The sequence below is a fragment of the Lycium barbarum genome, chromosome 8 (assembly GCF_019175385.1).
Source record: "Lycium barbarum isolate Lr01 chromosome 8, ASM1917538v2, whole genome shotgun sequence".
Taxonomy (NCBI): domain Eukaryota; kingdom Viridiplantae; phylum Streptophyta; class Magnoliopsida; order Solanales; family Solanaceae; genus Lycium; species Lycium barbarum.
Window position 1 is genome coordinate 71,724,684 of NC_083344.1, and position 9,631 is coordinate 71,734,314.

A 9,631-nucleotide genomic window follows, 5' to 3' on the forward strand; every position below is an offset into this window, starting at 1 on the left:
AACCTATCTGGACCGCCTACATTGTCAGCATTTAGCCCATTCTCACCTCATCAGCATCTAGAAATTCATGAATCATCCTATTCTATTTGCACTGACCATCTTAGGAATATTTTCCAGTATCTCAAAATCTGATGGTTATTAATCTTCAGAGAATTTCTCTCTATAAAATCTGATTGCCTTTTGAATAATCTCTGTTTCATAGTCCAGCCATACCCCATTAGGGTTTTGAATCTTCTAAATCTGCAACTATTTCTTTTGCCATTTACATGGGCATGGAAGAACCTAGTGTTCCTATCACCATCTTTAAACCATTGCATGCCAGCTTTCTGCTTACAGAACTTTTCCTCCACTGCATTAAACCTGATAAGTTCAGCTTGTACTTTTTATAATCTTTCTCTATTTGCATTGGATGGATGTTGTTCAAACTCCATTTCATACACCTTCACCACCTCTTCCAGAGTTGTAATTTTCTTGAATATGTCTCCATAGGTATCCCTGCTCCATTTAGATAGGGCCCTACTAACCTGCTTCATTCTATTGTGCACTTTAAAGAAAGGATCATGACCAAAGTTCCCTGCTTGACCACCTCCAAGAAACTCTCCTGTTCCACCCAGAAATTAAGAAATCTAAAAGAATTCTTGATGACTATGTTGTCTTGTTTATAGCTAATTAGGAGAGAGGCATGGTTTGAGCCTTGTTTAATCAAATACTCAACTTCCAGGTTTGGAAACATGTTCATCAGAGTTTGATTTCCCAAACATCTATCTAGTCTTTTGAATATACAAGCCTCATCTGATCAGCCATTTCACCAGGTGTAGATGCTACCACAGAAACCTAAATCTGATAATAGCACACATTCAGACAATGTAAGAAGTCTTTTGTTTCTGAAAATGATACTGGCAAACCACCACACTTCTCAGCATCATCCAAAATTACATTGAAGTCACCACCCACCAGTCATGGATTCTGAATCTGAGTTGATAGCTTATACAAAGCATCCCATAGCTTTATTCTAATCTCCCTCTCATTATTAACAAAGATCAATGGGACAATAATCTCCCGAGGGCCATCTGTAACACCTCGTACCTCCTAACTAAGTTACGTTCATGATTTGAGGCTTAGAAACCAAGACGGAATGTGTTGAGATTGAAAAATTGCTTGCAATGTTAAATGTACGGGTTATGTCAAATTGTACGGGCCATACATTTTGGGCGTACATCTTGGGGGAAAAATTTGAAGTCACTGGAATTTGCCATACGAGGTACGACTTAAGATGTATCGGACGTACTTTTGTCCAGTACAATTCAGGCAACAATACCAAGTCACTAGATTTTGACAATCCAGTTACGGGCTACAAGTACGGGCGATACTTCAAAGTACGGGACGTATAAGTTGCCCGTACTTTTCCCGCTTTAGTGAACTGTATAAATACGTGGGTTCAGTTTTATTTCCACTTTTCACATTCTTCAAGCCCTAGAACGAAGTTGTTATATCCCGTATTTTTGAACCTCGGAGTATCTGCTGGGGTAGGGCCCACACACCGAGATTTTTTTTGGAACATCTGAAAAGTCATATGAATCACATATGTAAAGTTAAACACAACTCATGAAGTACCCTTGGACCAAATCAAAGTGGAAACCCTCCAAACGAATATTTTTAAGAAAACGTTTTCGGGTGACCTGACTTTGGGGGGCAAAAACTGTATTATAATTTTGGAATTTCGAAAATACCTTGAAATAGAAGTTGTAGATAATTAAATTAGCTTTCCATCCATAGGTCGTGGGTTCCCAGGTGACGTCGGTACAAGGAGTTATGAACGTTTTAAGGTCGAAAGGTCAGTGGGCTAGGCCCAACTCGGGACCAACCGAGTTGGCCCAAAAAAAAAAAAAAACAAATTTAGGCCCAATGTTTAAGGGGTGGCCGGCCAAGTGAGGCCCAACCCATGGCTTTAATGAATATTTCCATGTGCTAATTAATTATAAAGGGATCACTATCCCTTAGAAGGTTCAAGAGACTTAGAAGAGAAAGAAGAGCAAAACAAGAGCAAAAAACAGAAGGCATTTCGGGTTTGGTGTGGAAAATTCACCACCAAAAATCTTGTGTTAAAAATTTGTATTTTGTGGTTTCCTTACTAAGTTGAGTTCCCTCTTCAACTTGGTGTAGTTGGTTTGGAGAAAGGAGGCCTTGGTTCACCAAAGTGATCACAAATTCAAGTAAAGAAGACTAGAGGGAAAGGTAAGAATTTATCCTTTATTCTTGTGTTATGGAGTTTTGTTTGGGTTGTAGTATATAGAAATGTGTTGATTGTATGGAGAAATGGAAGTTTGCAAAGTGGGTGTGTGGTATATATGTGTAGCCATGTGTATTTGTATATTGTATAGCCAAAAATGTATAGAATTCATGTTGTATTCTAGTTGTGAATGTGATGGAATTTATGTTGAGAATGAAAGTGGAATAAATTTGATTGAATGGAGAAAAATAGCATATGGCCGTGTGGTATATTTGACTTGGGAATGAAATGGATTAAGTTTGTTTAGAGTATTGGAGTGTTGTTGTAATGCTTGATATGTAAATGAAGTTAGAATGATATAAGTTTGTATTGAATTGGAATGTAGAAACTTATGTCGTTTTAGTATGGTTTTTCCGACATTAAGGAAATGAAGTTGTTTGGTTGTTAGTTGTGATGACCATTGATGAATTTGGAAGTTGGAAACTTGTTATGAAGTTGTATGCCAAAGATTTGATGTTTTGCATAAGTTATGATTTTGGCGGAAGATTGTATATCATGTATATCGAGTGTATATCTTAAGGAAAACGATATGAAATGTTTCTAGAACTATATGGTGATGATCATGATGGTTGTTGAATATGAAATTATTGATCTTAGTTGAAAGTTGGGTTGAATTGAAGATTATGTCAACTTGTGAGAAAAATGACTAGTTGAAGGATATTTGTGTTTTTAATGTTCATTGTTGATATTGTTGTTGTCGTTTGGGTTGTTGTTGATGATTTATAGCCGAGTTGAATTCTCGGGGTGTCATATGTATAGGGGAAGTGCTGCCGAAATTTCGGTAGCCAAATATGCCTAAAGTTGAAATAATGGCATTAATAATTCACAATTGGTAAACTTGACCAATTGCAGTTTTTCGACGAAACGGGAAGTGAGTTTGGAAAGGCTTAAGGAGCGCGAAAGGTATGTAAAGCAAACCCAATTCTTCCCTTGGCATGCCCTTAGTGTATTAGGGTCGGATCCGGGCCTCGAAGGACCTCTTGGCCCTCGGAATCCGCAAGACAAAATTTCAGTTTTTCCTTCAGTAGAATTGAACCATTTTGATACGTTTTTTTCTGAAATTATGCAATTTTGCTCTAAATTATTCAGAAAGTCATAGAATGTTTGTATAACCTTTTTAGGTGATACTATATGCTTAGAGGGCACAATTTGAGCCCGCCGCCTTGTTTGTATCAAGGCGGGCCCGCTATTTACGGTTTTGCCCCTAATGTGTTAAAGCTTCCTTTTTAAGCGATTTTTGAAAGAAATGTTTTAATTACCCTACTAATCGCTTAACGAATATTATTTTAAATATTTTGTTAAATATTATAAATTATTTTGACACTCGGAATGACTTCGGGAAAGTTATACTTCTGTAATTTATTATGATATCCGAAATACATTTATTATGATTCCGTCCGACCCCATTGGATTTGTTTGTCTTTGATACGCTTCATCGAGTCTTTGAAAACATTTATTATATTTTTAAATTGCATTAGTCTCTCACTACTCCATTCGTGGATGTCCCAATGTTTCCCACACTGAGCCCGGGCCAGGATATGTTGTCAAGCGTAATTCTCTGCATTGTTCGCCGCGTCCCGATGTGAGGGGGCAGGTATACGCGTACATGGGTTTGTGGAGTATGATGTGCCATGTCCGCCAATTCTGATCTGATCTGTATGGCCATTTTGATATGACATTATATGATACGGGGCCACGCCCGTTTTTCTGATTCCTCTGTATAGTGGCACCAGCGTCGGGAGGGTGGCCACATTCTGTCTGCCGAGTCCCGTGTCAGGGACCGGATATGATATGATATGACATATGTTTCTGTACGCATTCTGTCTGTTTTGGAAATATGCATTTGACACTCTGGATTCTGTACTCATTTTCTGTAACCATTATGATTTGACTTCTGTGATTCCGCTTTACATATTCAGTACATATTTCGTACTGACCCCCTTTCTTCGGGGGCTGCGTTTTCATGCCGCGCAGGTACTGACGACAGGTTCGCTGATCCACACGTTTAGGATCCTATTTCTGCTATTTGGGGCGCTCACTTCTACAGAGCCCATCTTTTGGTACAGTCTGTCACTGCTATCTGGATATGTACTTTGTTCAGGGTATGACGGGGCCCTGTCCCGTCTTATGATTATGATATGTTCTGTAGAGGTCTGTGGATACATCTGTGTGGGTTCTGTACATATGTTTGGGATATTCTGTTCTGTGATGGCCTTATCGGCCTATATGTGCCAAGTTTGCTTTTCTGCTAAATTCTGTAGCGACCACTAATATTATTATTATATTATTATTCTGTTAATATGCTAATTTGGGGTATCGGGTACGTATAGGTTCCCAGCTCGGGCACTGGTCGCGGCCCACGGGGTTGGGTCGTGACAAAAGTGGTATCAGAGCAGTTCGTCCTCGGAATGTCCACAGACCGTGTCTAGTAGAGTCTTGTTTATCGGTGTGTTGTGCACCACACCTATAAACAGGAGGCTATAGGGCATTTAGGATACTACCCTTCTTTCTGTCTTAGATCGTGCGATAGAGCTGTGTTATCAGGATGACCCCTCCCTAACGAGTGGCTATATTTGCAGATATGCCTCCAAAAAAGGCAACCGCGGCCCAAAAGGCCAAGTCAGCAGCCTTGGGAGAGACTAGCCGGGTCCAGAGGATTACCAGGGCCCAGGCACATATTGCTCCGGGGACTTTGCCCCAGACAGAGGGTTCGTCTACACCGCCACTCGTGGAGGAGATTGGGGCGGCCGCAGCCGCAGATCGGGGGGCGGCTCCACCGCCAGCTCCCGCAGTTCTAGTACCTGAGCCTCCAGCTCCACGGCCAGGCACTGAGGATCAGTCTATGAGGGAGGCAGTCCAGTTGCTGACTAGACTTGTGGCAGGGCAGGTTCAGGGGCATGGACTGGGAGGTGACCGGGCAGTCAGGCGTGATTGTTCGAGAGCCCGTGAGTTTTTGACTTGTAACCCTCCAGAGTTCTTCGGGACAAAGCCCGAGGAGGATCCCGAGGAGTTTATCAGGAAGATGCGGCGCACTCTAGATTTGATTAATGCTTCCGAGACAGAGTCAGTCGCGCTAGCTTCGTACCGGTTATATGATGTGGCGGCAAACTGGTACGAGTCATGGGGGCTATCCAGAGGGGACGGCGCTTCCCCAGCAGTTTGGGGCGATTTTTCTCAGGCATTTCTTGGACATTTTCTGCCCCCAGAGTTGCGACGAGCCAGATCTGATAGATTCTTATTATTGAGGCAGAAGGGCCGCAGTATCTGGGACTACAGTTTGGAGTTTGATTCCTTGGCCCGATATGCACCTACTGTGGTGGCTACTATAGCGGACCGGATGCACAGATATATTATGGGGCTGGATCGGTATTTTGTTGATAGCTGCTTAGTATTGGCTGCTCAGCCCGGTATGGACATTGCCCATATCCAGGCCCATGCCCAGGGCATGGAGGATCGGGGCAGAGGAGGACACCAGCCTGACAGGGGCCAGGATCGGAGACAGCCCAAGAGGGCCAGGTCATCTGGAGATTTTCGGGGCAGACAGCCCCAACAGCCGCAGAAGCCTAGCAGATTTTCATCTCAGCCGGCGCAGAGCGCGCCTCCCCAGCCTACCGGTCGCAGATTTGATAGCCCAGGGTATTCAGGAGCAGGCCAGAGCTCCAGGGCTTCAGGTTCGCGGACAGATAGGGGTTCTGGTCAGATGAGGCCACCCAGGGTTCAGTGTTCTTTTTGCGGCAGATACCATACGGGAGAGTGCTACAGAGCCACCGGTGCATGCTTTTCTTGTGGCCGTTAGGGCCATTCTGTGAGAGATTGCCCGTATAAGGGTAGTTCGGGTGGTGCAGCGCAGCCTACCGGATCAGCCGCTGGGTCTTCATCGTCGTCAGTGGCTATGCGCCCTACGGGGCAGGGTTTTCCAGCATCAGCAGGTCGCGGCAGAGGCCGTGGTGGAGCTTATGGTATTAGCGGTCCTTCGAACCGCATTTATGCTTTGGCCAGCCGCCAGGATCATGAGGCATCTCCTAATGTCGTCACAGGTACTTTATTGGTCTTTTCTCGATCTGTGTATGCACTAATTGATCCAGGTTCGACTTTATCATATATTTCACCCCTTGTTGCCGGTAAAATTGGTATTATGTCGAACCTATAGAGCCATTTGAGGTAGCCACACCGATAGGGGATTTTGTTGTAGCGAAACAGGTTTATAAAGCCTGTTCTGTGATCGTTTGTGACCGTGACACTAAGGTAGATCTGGTAGAGTTAGATATGACTGAATTTGATGTTATTATGGGTATGGATTGGCTAGCTTCCTGTTACGCTAATGTTGACTGCCAGAATAAGGTAGTTCGCTTCCAGTTTCCCGGGGAGCCAGTTATAAATTGGGCTGGTAATACAGCATCGCCGAAAGGTAAGTTTATTTCATACCTTAAGGCAAAGAAAATGATTAGAAAGGGTTATATCTATCATCTGGTTCGGGTGCAAGACTTGGACGCCGAGACGCCGACACTTCAGTCAGTCCCCGTGATTAATGAGTTTTCAGATGTTTTCCCCGACGAGCTTCCAGGTCTTCCTCCAGAGCGGGAGATAGACTTCTCTATTGACTTACTCCCAGACACTCAGCCTATCTCTATTCCTCCGTATAGAATGGCGCCTGCAGAGTTAAAGGAGTTGAAGGAGCAGCTGAAAGATTTGCTGGATAAGGGCTTCATCAGACCCAGTACTTCGCCTTGGGGAGCCCCGGTATTATTTGTGCGTAAGAAGGACGGGTCGCTGCGTATGTGTATTGATTATCGGCAGCTGAATAAGGTAACTATAAAGAATAAATACCCCCTCCCCAGGATTGATGATTTGTTTGATCAGCTGCAGGGCGCTAAGTGTTTTTCGAAGATAGATCTTCGATCCGGCTACCACCAGGTTCGAGTACGAGAGGCCGATATCCCTAAGACAGCTTTCCGGACTCGATATGGGCATTACGAGTTCAGGGTTATGTCTTTTGGGCTGACAAATGCTCCCGCAGTATTCATGGATTTGATGAACCGGGTATTCAGGCCATTCTTGGATATGTTCGTAATTGTATTCATTGATGATATCCTGGTTTATTCTCGGTCTGAGGCGGAGCACGCAGATCATCTGAGATCGGTATTAGGGGTACTCCGGCATCAGAAATTATATGCCAAATTTTCTAAGTGTGAATTCTGGCTGTCTTCAGTGGCTTTCTTGGGGCATGTTATTGCAGCTGATGGTGTCCGTGTGGACACACAGAAGATCGAGGCCGTGAAGAATTGGCCCGGACCTACGACGCCCACAGAGGAACGCAGTTTCCTGGGATTGGCAGGTTATTACAGGAGATTTGTGGAAAAGTTTGCTTCGATTTCAGCGCCTTTGACAAGGCTGACTCAGAAGGGAGCTAAGTTCCAGTGGTCTGACGCTTGTGAACGGAGCTTCCAGTTGCTGAAGGAGAAGCTGACTACAGCCCCAGTTCTGACTCTTCCAGAGGGACCGGACGGGTATGTTATTTATTGTGACGCTTCTGGTATGGGGTTAGGCTGTGTATTGATGCAGCACGACAGAGTTATAGCGTATGCTTCCCGGCAGCTCAAAAAGCATGAGAAGAATTATCCTACCCACGATCTGGAGCTCGCAGCGGTGATTCATGCTCTGAAGATATGGAGACACTATTTATATGGCGTTCTTGTGGATATCTATACTGATCATAAGAGTCTCCAGTATATTTTTAGACAGAGAGAGCTTAATTTGCGGCAGCGGAGGTGGCTGGAGCTTCTGAAAGATTATGATGTAGATATTCTGTATCATCCGGGCAAGGCTAATGTTGTTGCAGACGCGCTCAGTCGGAAGTCTATGGGCAGTTTAGCCTATTTACAGCCAGACAGGAGAGAGATAGCCCGTGATGTTCAGCAGTTGGCTAGTCTCGGGGTTCGTCTGGCCGATTCTGGAGATACCCAGATTTCTGTTCGAGGGGTTTCTGAGTCATCCATCAGGGACGATATTAAGCGGCATCAGCTCGAGGATCCTGTCTTAGCTCGGTACAGGGACACAACCTATGATAAGGAGAGGACTTCGTTCGAGTTTTCACCGGATGACACTATGTTATACAGAGGCAGGTTGTGTGTACCTGATATTGCAGGCCTTCGGCAGCAGGTCATGAGCGAGGCACATTATGCTCGCTACTCGGTCCATCCTGGGTCTACGAAGATGTACCATGATCTCCGATGCTTATACTGGTGGGACGGTATGAAGCAGGATGTTGCAGAGTTCGTCGCCCAATGCCCTAATTGTCAGCAGGTCAAGATTGAGCATCAGAAGCCGGGTGGACTGTTGCAGGAGATGGAAATCCCGACTTGGAAGTGGGAGGTTATTAATATGGACTTTATTACAGGTTTGCCTCGCACTCCACGGAAGTATGATTCCATCTGGGTCGTCGTTGATAGGCTGACGAAATCAGCCCATTTTCTTCCCGTCAGGACTACCTATTCCGCCGAGGATTATGCCAGGCTCTATATTAAGGAGATTGTGAAGCTTCACGGAGTTCCTATATCTATTATTTCTGACAGAGGCGCCCAGTTTACGGCGCATTTCTGGAGATCTTTTCAGGAGGGACTAGGGACTCAGGTGAGTCTGAGCACCGCATTTCATCCTCAGAGCGACGGGCAGGCCGAGCGCACTATACAGACGCTGGGGGATATGTTGCGGGCCTGCGTTATTGATTTCAGAGGCAGCTGGGATGATCACCTGCCGTTGATTGAGTTTGCATATAATAACAGTTACCATTCCAGCATCCAGATGGCTCCGTATGAGGCTTTATATGGCAGGAAGTGCAGATCGCCGATCGGCTGGTTTGATATTGGCGAGACAGAGTTGATTGGCCCAGATATGGTCCAGCAGGCCGTGGACAAGGTGAAACTTATTCGAGAGCGACTGTTGGCAGCCCAGAGTCGACAGAAATCATACGCGGATAAACGGCGTCGACCGTTGGAGTTTCAGGTAGGCGATTGGGTATTTCTGAAGGTATCGCCTATGAAAGGCGTGATGCGGTTCGGCAGAAAGGGTAAGCTCAGTCCGAGTTATATTGGGCCTTATCAGATTGTTCGGAAAGCTGGAAATGTCGCCTATGAGCTAGATTTGCCATCTGATTTGGAAGCGGTACATCCGGTATTTCACGTCTCTATGCTTCGTAAATGCGTCGGTGACCCTTCCAGAATATTTCCTGCTGATGATATTCAGGTGACGGAGCAACTATCGTACGAGGAGCAGCCCGTATCTATTTTGGATCGTCAGGTAAGGAGGCTTCGGAATAAAGATGTAGCCTCTGTTAAGGTACTG